Genomic DNA, 17,663 nt, shown 5'->3' with positions numbered 1-17,663 from the left:
TCATCAATCCAGCGTAGTTCCACTGCAGTAAATGGAACTATGCTAATTTACACTGAGCATGTCTACACGAGACACTTTACTGTGCAGTAGTCTAATCTGCCGAGCAGTAAAGTGTCACTGTCTACATGTGTGCACATCTACTGTGGAGTAAATTAGTCTACTGTGCAGTTAGTAAATACAGGAAATAAACTAACTGCATAGTAGATACTGTACAATAAATAGAACATGTGTAGATGCTGGCTAGAAACAAATTTGCTCCTGGTCAGCCCCTACACTAGGAGGCCACAGGGGACAGGGAACTCCTCTGGTCCTAGCACTACTCAGCTCCCGACACCCCCCAGAAACTGGGAATCAAGCAGTGCCAGGATGGGGTAGCTCTCTGCCCCTCCCTGTCCCAGCACTGCTCAGCTCCTGGCTTTCCACAGGAGCTGAGAACCAAGCAGAGTGCCAGGACTTGGGAGTTCCCTGATTCCCTCCCCAGCCTGGAGCTGGCTGGGAACTGTCCCACTTCTAGGGCAGGTCCCAATCAGCTCTGGGCTGTGCAAAGGTTTCCCCGCGCAGTCCAGAGCTGGTCAGGAACTGTCTCAGCTCCTGGAGCTGGCTAGGAACTTCCAGGTCCCAATATGCCCACCCCAACTTTAACACCACCATGACTTCAGTTGTTGAGCTCCAGTATGCTGACAATGCTGTAGTGTGTGGTCACTCGGAAGCAAACCTTCAGGCAACTGTCAATGTCTTTACCAAGGCATACAAGAAAATGGAACTGATGCTTTACATTCAGAAGACTAATACCCTCTATCAACAAGCTCTTAATCAGCAGTCCCCAGCACTGGTAATTCAGATTTATGGTGAGACTTTGGAGAACTTTGAGTATTTCCTATACCTCAGAAGCCATCTCTTGCTGAAGACTGACATCAACAAAGAAATCTGACATTGCCTCAGATGTGCAAGTTCAGCCATCATACAGCTGAGGAAACAGGTGTTTGAATATTGTGACATCAGAAACAAAACCAAACTCATGGTTTTTGAAGCAGTTTTGATCCCCACCTTACTGTATGGAAATGAGATGTGGACAACATACAGGTGACACTTCAAGTCACTGGAGATGTACCTCAACACTATTTGCATTGGAAGGAAGATGGACCTAGAAGATCCTTTGAATCCAGTCTGAAGACAGATGTACCAACACTAGCGTCCTCTGACAGGCAAACACCACAAGCATCAAGCTGATGATCATCCAACATCAACTTCAGTGGGCCAGCCACATCATCTGGATGTCCAGTTCCAGAATCCTGAAGCGAGTTTTATTCTCCCAGCTCAGTCAAGATGAACGCTCAAGAGGAGGGCAGAGAAAGCGCTTCAAGGACATCCTCAGGCCAACTTGAAAAAATGCAACATCAACATCAACTTTTGGGAGACTATCACGCAGCACTGCCCCAAATGGAGAAAATGTCTGCTGCAAAGATCTCAGTACTTTGAACCCTTACGATGACAACAGGAGGCAGAAAAGTGGAGCAGCTGAAACAGTGCTACCAGTAGCAAGAATCCAGAGCGAGGCACCTCACAAGGAAACATGTGCCCAAGTTGCAAAAGAGCCGGTCAATCCTGGATTGGCCTCATCAGCCATCTTTGGTCTCACAGATAAAGTAATCATGGAAAACAATCCTCCGCAACTGCAAGGAATTGCCTATGGTGATGAGTAAATAAAAGTAAAAAATATGGACACATTTAAATGACAAAGATTGCTATTCACCTTTAAATTCAGATCACTGTCATAATTATACAAAAGAAAGTGGACACATCTCTTAATTATACAAAAAGTATGCTACATAGATAAAAGAAAACAGTAAATTAATCAAATAGGTCTAAACCATAATTGGATCAATAATGAGATATATACATGTTTGACTCAAGAATGTTGCCAGGTTACAACAGAATCTTAAAATTGAGAGTACGGTGGTCAGAAGCCAGTGTAGAAATGTGATCTTGCCATGTGTTTAGTCAGTGAACATAAATGGGAAAATGAGAGGGGCTTCTTGAGGATGAAGGATCAATAGAAAAGAAAAATGAGCTTGTTCATCTGTACTGCAGACATTTTAAATGTAATACTTGTTTTAAATACTTCTCTAAAATACTTGTCTATATACTTTCCTAGGACTTTAGAGAACCTGCCTGACAGATTGATTGTAATGGGGATAAAAAGGGTTCCCTTACAGAAACCTTAAGTAGAACACTGTCACCTTATGTTTAAGATATCACAGAAGTGATATCTTTAACAGATTGAACAGACTTGTGGATACATTTGAAAAGTTATCATCTATTGTTTTCCCATAAATGGAAAAAGATATTACTGATGCTCTTGGTACTCGCGGTAACCGAAAGCATTGATGGAACCACTGGTTCCATGACATGGTACTGCCCTGACTGAAGCCAGATAAACTTTCTCAATAAATGGCGCACAGACTCTCTGCAAGACACTCTTCCAGTGGGCTGTACATGCAAGAATGTCCTCTTATTGCTTTGAAATATTTCATATACATTCATATATTTCCACTGATTTACTGTTTACATTTCCACATATAATCTTTTTTTGTTTTTGACACTAATGGCAAATGGTTTAGGGCCTTTCACTGCCGGGACAGATTGAGTCTAGCTTTAGAATTAGACTATCAGTCTAGGATTATGACTGTGAACTCCTCCTGCATTAGCCAGGAAGCAAGGATCACTATATAAGGGTGCATCAGTGGATACTTCCACAACCCCTGGGAGAATTCTAGTCAAGTCAGATAAAACCCAATGCTTCAAAGCATTTCTTTTTGCTCCCCAGTATTGATAATGTGCGTGAAGCCTTAGAAGGAAACAAGAGTAGTTGCCAAAATAGACAAGACTTGTCCATTCGAATATCAACTATGGACAGTAGAAAAATACATTAATAGGAACTTCCTTGGGAGCTGGAAGAGGTCCATGATGGGCAAGGACTGGGATTGTGGACAGCTCCTATGTAAAGGACAGGGGAGGTTCCTTGCATACCTGAGAAGGCCCAGTGACACTGACTCTTTGCATCCCTTATCCAATGCTTACAAAGGATTTCAAATTCCAGTGGATGACAGGCAAGAGTCCTATAATCCCTTTTACTGTTGCTACCCCATGACTAAAGATAATGGAAACAGTACCTGGAAAGTGCTTGGTATTTGTCTTAAAGAATAGCGTAGAGGAGTATCCCGCATGGTTTTACAATCAGCCATATTTCTTTTTCACTTATCACAAACTGAACACTTAAGCCTGGAGTTCAGCGAGAATGAACAGGGGTGTCCTAAAAGCATTCTCATATTTGTTGGTCTCATGAAGCTGATAACATGCATAAACTGTTGCTAGCATTTGATGATTAAGCCATTATGTCAAACAGAACAGCTCATCCACAAACTTATACGTTAACATTTTTGCATTTTTCCCTCTGTAAACATTCAGCGCCGGATTCTATTCTGCCTATTAGGCAGATAAGTGGATTTAGACTCCAAAGGGTGATTTTATTCCACCCTGCCCGAGTCCCTGAAAAAAACCAGTTAATACAAAAAGTGGGGAGGTTCTCCTCCTCACTGCTTTTTCTGACTCAAGGGTAAGATAACAACATGTTCCAAAAGTGGATGCATTAACTGATTTTAAAGACTTCAACAGGGTGGAATAGAATTACACTGTCAGGAGGCAGGGCAGCAGGTAGGTTAAATTGCCCCATCTGACTGGTTACCAGAGTGAGCCTGGCTGCCAGCCAATGGCTAACAAACAGAGTTCACACCCAGGGCAAACTACGTGAAAGAGCAGGGGGCATGTGGTTCTGAGGGCAGGGGCAAGGGGGCAGCAGTCTTACCCATGCCAGAAACTCCAGTCCTCAGCTAGCTGCTGCTGTTGTCACCACATAGAAGCAGCAGCCAGGGACTATTTTGGAGTTCCCAGCATGGTAATGCTGCCAGGGCATGGCTCTGCAGGAGTGGGGAGGGGAGGAGGGTGATTCCAGTGCCTCTCCTAACTTGGTGCCTAGGTCAAATGCCCCTCTCACCCACCACTACTCATGCTACTGCTTCCAGCAGCCCAACTACTTCCAGTTGGCCCCAGTTGCCCGTATGACAGTAAACCACTCCTTCATTAGCTTGTTGCCTAGTTAAAAACAGCAGCTCTCCTGGTACCCAGAAGGCCTCTCTGTCTGGGCTTTATCCTTGTTCCTGGTCCCATGACTCCTTGTTTCAGGCTACAGTTACTTAATCGGGACTCTCTAGCTAATGACTTCAGTCTGAATCCCATTCCTGCTTTCTGTTCCTACATACACACCTGGCTCATGGCTCTACCCTGGGTGACCATGCATGTCTTAGCCCCTTAGACCCATCTGCTCCTGGTCCCCTGACTCTTGACTCTGGTCTGAACCTTACCTGTTCTCAGTCTCCTGGGTTGTGACCCTCTAGAGCAGGAGTGTCAACCATAGAGCCTGTGGGCCAGCTCCAGCCTGTGGAGCCCTGTGATCTAGCCCATGGGTCTGCGGCGTGTGAAGCCGGTCAGGCAAGGGACAAGCCCTGCATGCTGACTATGCTGGCCAGTCCAGATCAGGCCACACCAGAACTAGCACGAAGAGCCAGTCTGGTAGGGCACTGCATGCAGCATGTGCCCCATGCTGGGCCCATATACCATGTGATACATGCACTGGCCCAGCTCCAGGGCTCGCTCTGCACATGGTGGATAGGACTGGCATGGACAGCATGCTGCATGTGGTACCCCACTGGACTAGCCCTGTGTGCTGACTCCAGTGCAGACCAGCCCAGCAACTTTCATCTGTCCCCACAGGCCAAATGATCTTGATACCCCTGCTCCAGGCCATATGATCTTGATACCCCTGCTCCAGGGCAGTGGTTCTTAACTGGGGTGCCATGAGAAACTGCCAGGAGTGTCATGACAGCAGCATTGCCACTGCCACCATGGGGTGAAATCACCCTGTGCACCTCTGTTTTCAGGAAGCATGTTGGCTCATCCTGAAAACAGAGGCACATGGCGTAAGTTTGTCCCATGGCAGTGGCAGCCTAAAGATAAATGCTGCTGCCACCAGCTAGAACTGTACCTTGTGCCTTCATTTTCAGGAGACCCACTGGGGCTGAACTGGGAAGAGCTGCAGCAGAAATGGCTTGCCTGCTTCCATTATATAATGCCAGGAGGCATGCCTTCCTGCTGCAGCCACTTCTCACTGGCTCTGATGTGCTACCTGACAGTTCCACCTGCCACATGCACCTCTGTTTCCAGGACAAGCCATGCAGGGTTGGACTAGGAAAGGCTGTGGCAGGAGCACGTGCTTCTGCCGTAGCTGCTTCCCAATCTGGCTCTGCAAGAGGCATGCAGTGCAGCTCCACCTGGCTGCAGCAGCAGTGGCAGTGGGGTACATATAATGTAATTATAATGATCTAATCTATTGCTAATGCAGTAATAATAGGATTACAGGGTATATATTACAATATGTATAATATATTTAAATTCATGTTTTAATGGGGATGATGCTAAATTTTGAACATATTGGGAAGGGTGCCTTGAGTCTATAATGGTTGAGAACCCCTGCTCTAGGGTTAAGCCCCAGCTACCCACATCCCAGTTGAATCCTTAATGTGCAGTTAGGTGCCCAAGTTCACTTACATGTCTAATAGGGAAAAAGGCTCTAGCCCTTAGACTTTAATACTGATTCAGTTATAAAACTTCAGATAGAGAATCTGATTTTATTGGCAATGGAGAGTCTTGTTAGCACATTCAGATGCTTAAGGTAACTTAAGAACCTGGCTTGATCTCTGGCCTGATTTTTTGAGATCTTAAGTATCCATAGCTCCCACTGAAGTGAAAGGGAGTTCTAGGTAGACAAATCAAGAAGAAACTTAAATGTTGTTACCTTTATCCTGTTTCCTGTTATTTCCTTTTACTAGCAATGAGGATGTTGTGTACTCATTCTGTACTTGCAGAGGCAATTGCTTGCTTATTCTGATTTTTTAAAACAAAATATAGAACCATGTTGATTTTCTGATGTTCAATATATTCAGGATCTGGTTAAAAAATATAAAAAGCTTTGGGCCTCAGCCTACCCCACTGAAATCTATGGCAAATTCCCATAGACTTGAACAGATGTAAAAGTGAGCCTAATAAGGCAATTCCTAACTGATTTAACTTTTCCTTTCCATAGAATCATAGAAAATTAGGATTGGAAGGGACCTAAGGAGGTCACCTAGTCCAACTCCCTGCTCAAAGTAGGACCATCCTGAACTAGATATTCCTGGCCAAAGTTTTGTCCTGCCGGGTCTTAAAAACCTCCAAGGATGGAACTTCCACCACCTCCCTGGGTAACCTGTTCCAGTGTTTTACTACCCTCATAGTGAGAATATTCTTCCTAATATCTAATCTAAACTTCCCTTGCTGCAGCTTGGGGGTTGAGGAGCATGACTTATGAGGAAAGACTGGGAGAATGGGGCTTATTTAGTCTAGAGAAGAAGAGACTGAGAGGAGACTGAATAGCAGTGTTCAACTACCTGAAGGGAGGTTCAAAAGAGGATGGACCTAGGCTATTCTCAGTGATGCCAGATGACAGAACGAGGAGCAATGGTCTCAAGTTGCAAGAAGGGAATTTCAGGTTAAATATTCAGAAGAATTTTTTCACTAGGAGGGTAGTAAAACACTGGAACATGTTACCCAGAGAGGTGGTGGAAGCTCCAGCCTTGGGGGTTTTCAAAACCAAGCTAGACAGAGCTTTGGCTGAAACAATTTAGTTGGGGATGGTCCTGCTTTGAGCAGGGGACTGGACTAAATGACCTCCTGATGTCCCTTCCAACCTTCACTTCCTATGATTCTATGATTCCTTGTTCTGCATCTGCCATCAGTCACTGAGAACTAGCTCCATCCTCTTTCAAACCCCCTTAAGGTAGTTGAAGGCTGCTATTAAATCCCCTCTTCTCTTCTATAGACTAAATAAACCCAGTTCCCTCAGTCTTCCCTCGTAAGTCATGTCCCCCTCACCATTTTTGTTGCCCTCCACTGGACTCCCCAATTTGTCCATGTCCTTTCAGTAGTGGGGAGCCCAAAACTGAAAAAAATACTCCAGATGTGGCCTCACCAGTGCTGAATAGAGGGGAAGAATTACTTCCCTTGACCTACTGGCAACACATCTACCAATGCAGCCCAGTATGCTGTTAGCATTCTTGGCAACAAGGGCACTAACATTGTCTCATATTCAGCATATTGTCCATTGTAACTTCCAGATCTTTTTCTGCAGAGCTGCTGCCCAATCAGCCAGCCCCCAGCCTGTATTGGTGCATGGGATTGTTCCATCATTTTGAGTTTGTAACTGCAGTCCAGGGACTTCAGTCCAAACTACAAACCCTAATAAATGATTCTTCAGTTTTTTCTTATGATTTCAGTTGCTCTCCTATATTTGTTCCTACTTTCAATACCATTTTTTAAAGCTAAACTTCTTATTAAGGAAAATATTTTCCTCTACAAGAACCTCTGACTTGTTCTCAGGTGTTTCCATTTCATATTTGCAGCAAGTTTTTTTTCCCCTCACCATGCCATCCTTTTGATCTATTTATTTCCATTTTCTCTCTAGCCCACATAACATAGGAGGAAAAAATACATATACACCCACACGCACCCACACCCACACAAAACTACATGATTTTTAAACTAGTCTGATGATTTCTGGTGGCCTGACTTGTGATTTTTAAACATTGGTGTTGGTAATACTATTATTATAATAAAAAGTTCCATAGTTAAAGGTCATATTATCTTTTTCCCTTGTGTAGGCATATAAAAAGGGGGTTGCTTTAATTTATTTTATCTGACTAGTCCCTGGAATGCCCCAGGAAAAGAAAACTGTAGCGATGGCATATCACCATCCTTTCTGTACACCCCCACCTTCTAGTCTTTCACTGAGCACAGTATGGCTAAAGCTAGGAATTTGGGTGCAATCAATATGCACAGCTATGGATTTGTCTTTCTCCAGGTGACACAAGAGATTATGTTTCAGTTCTTCATCTTATATAGAAACATTTGCTGCAGATACGTTATTCTGGGCATGTCTTTTTCACACACTTCTTATTACAAAACATTTTAGAAATTACATATTTATACTGTGGAATTCAGTGTCATCCTAAAACATTTCATTTTTCAGAGGTGTCCAGTCCAGTGCAATTTGTCCATCTTTCTAATACATTTGTATTGTTGCTGTATAGTATATTTCTTGTATTGTGGTATGTTTACTATGTTACAAATGATAAGATAATTGTTGAGTTAAATGGAAAGAAAAAATGATCAAACAGTTTCTGTGTTTGTCTAGCTTATGTATACAGATGAAAATATTCTAGTTTATATGTGCACCATCCGAGAGTACATAGTAGAAATGCAATTCAAGAAGATTACAGAGTAGTAACATTTAATCAGAGGTCTGATTAGAAGCGGATTATCAAGGGCATCTCATCCTGCCATTGCCTATTTCTGATTCAATATTTCTATGGCTTTTCAAACACTGCATTATTTATTAATATTTCAAAGCCATAACTAAAGCACCAGGCAACAGTGAACTACTTAGTGGACTTTAACAAAGGCTATTCTTTGTGTGGGGGATAAACACTGTGTTTAAAGTCTTTTGGTAACTTCCTATTTTCACTTGCCCGGAGGAGCGGAAGAGAGCATGAATTTTGTGACTGTCATTCCTGTGGTGCAAAGACCTTTTCCAAGGTGAGTTCTTCTCTTAGTGGGTACATCTACATGTGAGCTGTCCTGCAGAGTTAACTAATTAGCTCCACAGTAAAGCATCACCATCTACATAACCACCAGTATCAAGGCGCAGTAAATTAACTAACTCTGCTCTAAGATAGTCCCCACATCAGCAGCAGACGACTGGGTCAGCCACACAACTCTGTATTTTCAGCACTCTCATGTCTCAGCCAGTGCCTCCGCTGCCCAGCACTGTCACCCAGAATCCGGGGCTGACCCCCTGGGCCTGCTCTGCCTCAGCTCAAAGTGTTGCTGTCCCAGGTGCACATATAGATGCTGTGCCTGGGAGCAGTGTACTCTGGCACAAACTGCTTCAGAGCTTATCATGTTGCATTAACTGCATGTGTAGATATACCCAGCTACATTAACATAACTCCTGACTGACATAGCTGCTTTAAAGTTACTCTGGATTTCCACTAGCAGAATTGAAAGCAGAATTTGGCCAGTCATCTGGGTTGTGTCTAATTTTCAGATGGTCTTTTGATTATATGTATGTTTAGGTGATGTTTATTTTATCAATTCTCAATTTATTGTGGAAATTAAACCATTTTAGGAAGATTATTCAAAATAGAGGTTATAAGCAAAACTCACACCTTACTGTGAATTTAGAGAAAATTGTCTCTCTCTAAATGACATGGCATATGCCCCAACTTTGAATCCTCCAAGCCCCAATCCTAGGTCACTGAAGTCATTCTGCATTGTGTCATTCACTTGAATCTTTTTTTTTTTTTTTCATTCACTTGAATCACTCCTGGGTAGGGCTTTAAGGCTGCAATTCATGCATGTAGTCAGAATCTTCAGATAATATTGCAGTGGGAGAAAGTACAACCTCTGCAACTGAGGGTGAGCCCTATTCACAGAAATAATCCTTACTTGCTTTCAGTGAGATTCCTTATATTAGTAAATATTAGTCTGGAGAAGAGAAAACTGAGGGGAGATTTGATAACAGTCTTCAAATACTTGAGGGGCAACAACAGAGAGGATAGGGATGAGATTTTCTCTGTAGCTGTAGGGGACAGGACTAGCACCAATGACCTCAAGATGCATCAGGGAAATTTAGGTAGGCTATTTGGAGATATTTTCTGACTGCGAGGCATGGGAACTTGCCCCCCCTGACTGGACAGTCAGTGACCAGGGGAGTCCCCCCATGATCAATCATGCAGGCTCGGGGGGGGGGTTCCCCTGTGGCCAATCCTGCCAACTGGTGGGAGGGTCCCCTCATGGTGGCCAATTCTGCCAACCTACAACTGGCAGCAGCACGCCACTGGCAGCAGCACACCACTGGCACTTCCAGGCATGCCTCTGGCACTTCTGAGTCAGCAGAATTGGCTGCTGCGGGGGGAACACTTCTCCTGGTGCACTCCCCGGCTGGTACTCTCAGGGAGGCACCAGCGCTCACCCGCACAGGAATGCTGGCTGACATGGGGTGCACCAATGCTCTCAGGGGGTGCGTGTTCACCCCCATACACCCACTACGCATCACTACTGTGTGAGGGTTGTCAAACATTGGAACAGGCTACCAAGAGAAATTGTGGAATCTCCATCTTTGGAAATTTGCAAGAGAAGATTGGACAGACACTAAACTGGGATGGTTTAGTCAGGGATGAACCTGCCTTGAGCAGGGGGCTGGACTAGATGACCTTGCAAAGTCCTTTCCAGTCCTATTTTCCTATGATCCTGTGATTATGTTACACATGAGAGTAAAGGTTACAGGTTTGTTTTAAAGCAAGTACTAGATTGTCAGCATGGAACTAAAATCCAAGTGATAATATTAGTGTAGAATACTGATAAACTTTTTATGAACAGAGATGTGGTTAGCTGTGTCAGTCTGAAGTCAGGCAGAGGCAGGGTAGATTAGCATCTTATAAACTAACTAGATCAGAGACCTATAGCATAAGCTTTTGTAAGTTCATGCAGCATCTGCTGAAATAAGCTTTCTACTTATGAAAATGTATGCTGTACATCTCTGATACTTTTATAAAGACATTAGTTTAAAAAGACAATTTTAATGTTAAAAAGTAGCTCTTCTGTTTTGGGGGTCAGGACATATAATTATTACACACCTTTGTTAGTGTTATTCCATAAAGCAATTACTTTTCTAAACTCATTAAAAGGTATAACTAACCAATCTTCTGGGACCATTTGTTATCACATGGTACTACTACAGCATATAGCCCTGGTTTTCTACTGTCTTGAGTGTCACTTACACAACATGCCTGTTCACATAACAAAAAGGACCCCTTTCTTATCTCTCTGCAGGTTCCTAAGCCCTGAAGTTTGGGTTCAAGGAGTGTGAGCAGGCATCTACAAATGAGCAGGAATAGATGGAAAAGAGTCAGAGTCTTGCCTCATTCTCTCTGCTTTAAAGGGCTGACTAGTGCAGCACTGTCAGCACAGAGGGGTGTGTATACAATATTACATATTATATGTTACATATGTGTGTGTATAATGAATGTGCATGTATATGATGTTACACATATGATATACTACATACTACACATACATGTGTATGTATGTGCAATGAGTGTGCATGTATATAGTGTATTATACTTTACATACGTGTATAATGAGTGTGTGTATACTACTATATATACTATAGAATATATTACACATACACACTCATACACATATACACGTGTGTGTGTATGTGTGTGTGTAAACAGTGTTTATACAGCCATCTGAACATGCTATATAAACACTGACCTACAGTAGATTCTGTATGGCTTGATACCTTTCACAGATCATGTGGTCAATTGGCAAACTTCCTATTTCTTTTTTACTCCTGTCCAAACTAGTAAGATTGTGCTGCTTGTGCTGACTCGTATTGAAAAAGACTGCTTTTCTTCTGAGCCATAACTACTGCAAAGCAAATATCTGTATGCATTTATTATATCTATATGCTGCCCTCCCCAAAAGAGGCTTAAGGCAGCTTGCAATAAAAACAGGGAAATTATAAGGACGGGTAAAATATTAAAATAAGACAGCATGTAACAAACTCCCAAAATTACCACAAAACTTAACCTCACCAATACCAACAGGGTACAGTTTCCCTAGTAAATCTCCAAGTGGACATTGTAGACATTGACCAAGGCCACAAGTGCTGTCTCCATCTTACGCCTACAATGAAAGTCAGACTCACCAGGGTCTAGGAATCCAGTGTGGGGAGCTCTACTTGAACTGCACATACAGTTGTCCCCCAGTTCTCCCCTCCCCTTCCTCCGTCTCCCTCACACTCCCCACTCTGCCCCTTTCCCCACCAAACAAGCCATCCAGCCATCCTGGCCCAGGGGAGGCTGCATCTGAGCTCCAGCTTCAGGCCCAAGCCCAGGGCCAAAGCCAGAGTTAAACTGCTGCCTGCCCCAGGCCAGTAGTCAAATCCAGAACAAAGCTTTTCTTCCCTCCCATGCTGATTGGGGGAAAACAACCACATCTTGGATTGGGTGACTATGCTATATATCAGAGCTTATTGTATGGGAAAAATAGGATATTATTACACTATATTGATATTTTATTGTATCATTTCATGAACTGTGGTAGTGTACAGGGGTTACAGTTGGCAATAGTCATTGCTAGGGCCTTGTTGGAAACACATGAAGAGGCAAATCACTCTCTGGGTTTGGGTGGAAGGTAGGGCAAGGCTGTTTGGGAGGTGTGAACAGTAGAGAGAAAGAAAGAGTTCTGATGATAAGAGAAAAATTGTGCCATAAAGCACACAAGATGCATAGGAGGTCACCTTCCTAAGAAAACACAAGAAGGCATAGCATCCCAGAGGAGTACAATGTCTCCTGGAGCTCCCAGCTGTGCTAAGATAGAGTATTTTATAATAACCCTTTAAAAGTTGTAGCATACATCTCACATACTATCAGGCAGTTCAGCTAGCTAACATGGATATGCAGTCATGATTAGGAGTAGATCCTGAGGGAATGTGGCAGTGCAGTTACCACTGTTCCCAGCTAATCTGGGTGGAGAGGGAGCCCCAGAGCCTCTCCCACCCTGTTCCAGCCACAGTCTGCAGCTATGCGGGGAGACCAGGCTCACCAGGGGACAGCAGTGGTGGCACACAAATTCCTCCTTCCGTTATCTGCTCCCTCCTTGTCCCTCCCCTACAGGTATTCTCCAGGAACAGGTGCTGAAAGGAGGAGCCTGCATGCTTCCACTATTGTCCCCAGCTGATGCAGGCACAGGGGGAGCCCCAGAGTTATTCTCACGCTCTCCTGGCACACGCTGGAGGAAGCAGCTGCGTGGGAAGCCAAGCTTGGCTTTGGATAGCAGTTTCAGTGCACAGGTTCCTCCCTCCAGCAGGGAACAGGGAATGAGGTGAAAGGAAGCTGCTAGGGCTGTGCAAAACAGCACTGTTTCATTTCAACTTCTGTTTCGCCATTTCAAAGGGACAGTGTTTTGTTTCGCTGTTTCGAAGCACTGTTCCATTCCATTTTGTCAAAACTGTTTCACTATTTCAACGTTTCCCCCGTAGGTTATAATGGAGAATCACAAAAATGCCTATAAATTTGCCATTTCTTGCCCGATTTGGATGAAATTACAGGGGTAGTAGCCCCTTCTGAGGGAATGAAGAAGCCTGCTGAGTTTCAAGGAGATATGTGCAGGTGGTTTTGTGAAACTGTACCTCAAACTGTTCAAAACAAAATTTGTATTGCTTGCCAGCAACAGGAGCATGCTGTCACCTGGCACGCAGATCCGGGGGCAGCACCCCCTGGGAGGAGTCTGGCACAGCCCCACAGCCCTCCAGGGGCACCCAGGCCCCCAGATCTGTATGTGGGATGACAGCAGGCTGCTGCTGCTGGCTGGTGCCAGCGCTGGGTTCTTCCCAGTACTCGGTGTGGGCTGTGCCAGGCAGACATAGGTGCTGGTGCTGGCGCTGGCCCCAGCCGGCAGCAGTAGCATGCTGTCATCCTCATACTCCACAGCCAGTGACTGCAGAGCTTTAAAGAAAACCAAAATCCACACTCACCGGCTCTGGCAGCGGCAATTAGGGCCTCTGAGGGCTTGTGGCAGAGTCCCCCCACGCAGCGTGGGACAACAGGGATCCCACGCCCACCCTCCCACCTGGCACCTGTACCATCACATGGGTGCCATGTACTGCCTGGGAGCTGGGGTGGATCCACCTGTCAGCCAGAGCTCCCAGTTCAATTCCCCAGCAATGTGATCACTCTCCCAGTTCTTCCCGGGATCTGTGCGCAGGGTTTCAGCAGGCTGCTGCTGCCGGCTGAGGAAATAGCCCAGAGCCAGCCTGCAGCAGCAGTCTGCTGAAACCCCATTCACAGATCAGGGGCCCACACCCTCTGGAAAGAGCTGGGGAATTGAACCAGGAGCTAGATGTCAATATCAGAACAGACCTCCCTCTCCTTAGTTTCTGTTTAACTGCAAGCGAGCCCAGCCTTGAAACTCAAAATGTTTCAAGTGCCCTGATTTCATTTCAAAGCTGTTTCTAAGCCTTTCATTTCGATTGCGCTGTTTTGAGCTTGAAACAAGTTGAAACAGCTTTGAAATGAAACACCCGTCAAAATTTCTCAGTGCCCTAGAAGCTGGGCAGGAAGCAGGTGCTGGAAAGAGAAAACCACATGCCGCCTCCGCTGTCTCTAGCTAAGCATACCCCTCTGTGCAGCCACTCCCAAAAGCCCCTGGCTGGACTAGGGTAGGGGCAGCTCTAGTGCCCCTCCCCTTTCCCACTGGGTACAGCTGCAGAAGTTTTGGTAGGCAATAGCAGGCAGGTCTCACCCTCACTGTGTGCCTGATCTCTGCCTGGCTTCTTGAGGTCCCTTACAAGCCCCAGAGCCCACAGCCATACCTTGCCCCCACCCACTATGGTCCGAGAGGCAGTGTGCCACACCTTGCTTTACTAAATCCTGGATCCACTCAGAGTCATAGATCCACTTCCTATCCACCCCACAAGCCCATTTCTCACTCATGTGCACTCCACAGAAAGCACCTGAAGTATAGGTCTTCTTGTCCACTCTATTTGTGATCAGCCCTCCTGTGAGGCTGCACAAGGAGTAGGGAATCTTTCATTCTTGCTTACCCATGGAAAGGATAGTCACAGCCTGACACTTAACACAAGGCTCTCCAAGTCAGCAAGAGAAAACAAACAAGCCAAAAATCAAATTTTTAGTTCACTGCACCAAAATTACCTCATTACCAAGAGGTAATATTTTAATGGCTTCTACATCCTTGATGAACTGCTCTATTGGCTTATTCAGACTATGAATTGTTAATCATATCTTATATTAATGTGGAAATGATACAGCCTCTTCCCCAAGAAACTGAGCAGAGACTCTCCTGATATTCATATGTATGAGACTCCAAATAAGCATATGATGTCCATTTTACACAAGCATCTGAATTGCATCTAGTATTATGCAGTAAAGATTCAGACCTAAATATTACAAACTAATCAGAAGTTGACAGGGTAGAAATTACTTTTTTATTTTTAACTGTAGCTATCTGGTATTTAGATATTTCTCCTTCTGGTGCATTTATTTCTGTTTTGTCTTGGTGAAGATGCACTTAAGGATAGCAACTATATCAAAGCCTTATCACCTTTCTTCAGATCCAAATTTACCATGTCCAAATGCATACATCTTGGGTGTTAAATTGCTCCCATCACCATGTCAGCAAGCCTTCCACATACAATCAGCACTAATATTAAAAGCCATTGAGTTCCTGACACGTTTCACCTTCACAAATAATTCTTTGCTTACCACAATGCTTGGGTTTTCATAGAATCATAGAATCACAGAATAGAAAGACCGGAAAGGACCTATAAGATCATCAAGTTCAGTCCCCTGCAAAGGATAGGAGGTGACTGGGCTCAAACGAGCCCTCCAGCGATGGTGACTGCACCACCTCTGCTAGGAATGTTCCAGATTCTAGATACCTTTACAGCAAAAAAGTTTTTCCTTATGTCCATCCTAAATTTTCCCCCAACTAGCTTGTCCCCATTCACAGATCAGGGGCCCGCACCCTCTGGAAAGAGCTGGGGAATTGAACCAGGAGCTAGATGTCAATATCAGAGCAGACCTCCCTCTCCTTAGTTTCTATTTAACTGCAAGCGAGCCCAGCCTCGAAACTCGAAATGTTTCAAGTGCCCTGATTTCATTTCAAAGCTGTTTCTAAGCCTCATATTCCAAAGGGGTGCCTTTCTGAAGAGTTTCTTCCCTAGATCTCGGTGTTCTTCTAGATCTTAACATTTTTAAGTTAATGTTTGTAGGGTTTTCTTTTTTATAATTATTATTTTTACTATTTTTGGTGAGTAGGGGTTCTTTATGTAGAAGAGCTGTGAGTGTTGCGAGTGCCATTCTAATGGTGGAAAATCCTTTCCAGGGAGGAAGGCTTTGCAGGCTTGACAAAAGTTAAACTCAAGATTCATCTGATCTCCTTTGTCCAAAGTACTTCATCCCCAGCTTCCATGTGCCTAATTTGGGGCTCTGTGGTTTATCTGGCCTGATAAGCATTTTTCTAGTTAACAGTAGGAGAATTAGTAGTAGTGATAATCATATCAAGTGATATCTACATTCAGTTTGGACCAGCAAATGTACCATTGTGGTGCACTATCCAGGAACAGTCACGCAGAGAAAGAGCTGTATCCCTGGAGGGAAGAGCAAACCCTGGGGCTGAGTTGGAGAGCCCAAGAGCTACAACTGGCCTGAGAGGTAGGGCCAGGGTCTTGGGGGGAGACCAAAAGGTCCAGGAGAGACCACAGCCAGAGACTGATAGGGAGAAAGAATTAGGCCCAGAGAAGGGGATTCCTCATCCCAGTTGAGAGGAAACAAAAAGATAGAGCAAAGACAGGAGAGAAACCATGGCAGAGACCATAGAGGGACTGAGGCAGGAGTCACTCATCTGGCAATTGTGTGAAGATGAAGTGGGGGAGAGAGATGCCCATCTACAATGGAAGCTAGAAATAGAGGTCCAAAAACAAGCAGTCTGAAGCAGAAGTGGCTCCTTCAGAACTGTGTTTGAAAACCAGAAAGAAGGATGGAGGGTCAAAAGAAGTCAGATGCCTGATTGCAGCTGAGGCCAAAAAGACTCAAGCTCTGGAGCAGCTCATCCTGAATGAGACTGAGTAGAGTAGAAAGTGGGAAGAGACATTGCACAGGATGCAGAAGGGGATGGTTATCTTGAGACCAAGATCACCCGAAGCCTGCACAGCCCAAACAACTAGAAAGTCAGACCTCACACAACAGGTTGAAGAGTCAAAACACCTCATAGTAACCATAAAGAGACAACTGCAGAGTTGAGAAGACCAAGTACAAGAATTGAAAGAGGAGCTGAGGAGCTGGAAACAGAAATACTTCCAATTGGACAAAATTGTACAAGAGCTATGGAGGAGTCAATCCAATGCCGAATCCAGTCAGTGGAGACAGAAAAAATAATAATTACAGAAACGGAGAAATTCAACTCTGACATCTTTGGTGTCTTCCACTTTAAGTCTTGACAGTAGGCAGCAGGGTGGCCTGCAGATGTGGGCTAGGCCTAATGAGGTGGTCACATGACTCCAGGAGGTCCCTGGGATTGGAGGAGGGGGCTGATCAGCCTCCATGTTAGATCCAGGCCCTTGGGGCTGAGCCAGCAGTCTGCTGTTGCAGCTGTAGAGAAAATACCACTTGGCTGGGCTGTTGCTTATAATATCCTTGGAGGTAAGGGCAGGAGCTATGGGGATGGTAGGAGGCTCTGGTCCTGGGGCATGACCAAAAGCTATACTCTGCTGGGGAAGGATGGTCTCATGGGACTACCCATGGCAGGGTAGTGCCCCAGAAATGCCAAACCAGTTTCCACTGGTGGGTATGGGTGCCTTATAACCCCATCCCCCACAACCTGGTGGGTAACCCCATAGTAGGAACAGGCTTCGAGGTCCAGGCATG

Source organism: Crocodylus siamensis, chromosome 2 (genome assembly GCF_052110815.1).
Source record: "Crocodylus siamensis isolate JL-2025a chromosome 2, ASM5211081v1, whole genome shotgun sequence".
Lineage (NCBI taxonomy): Eukaryota > Metazoa > Chordata > Crocodylia > Crocodylidae > Crocodylus > Crocodylus siamensis.
Note: the sequence above shows the minus strand (reverse complement) of the source record.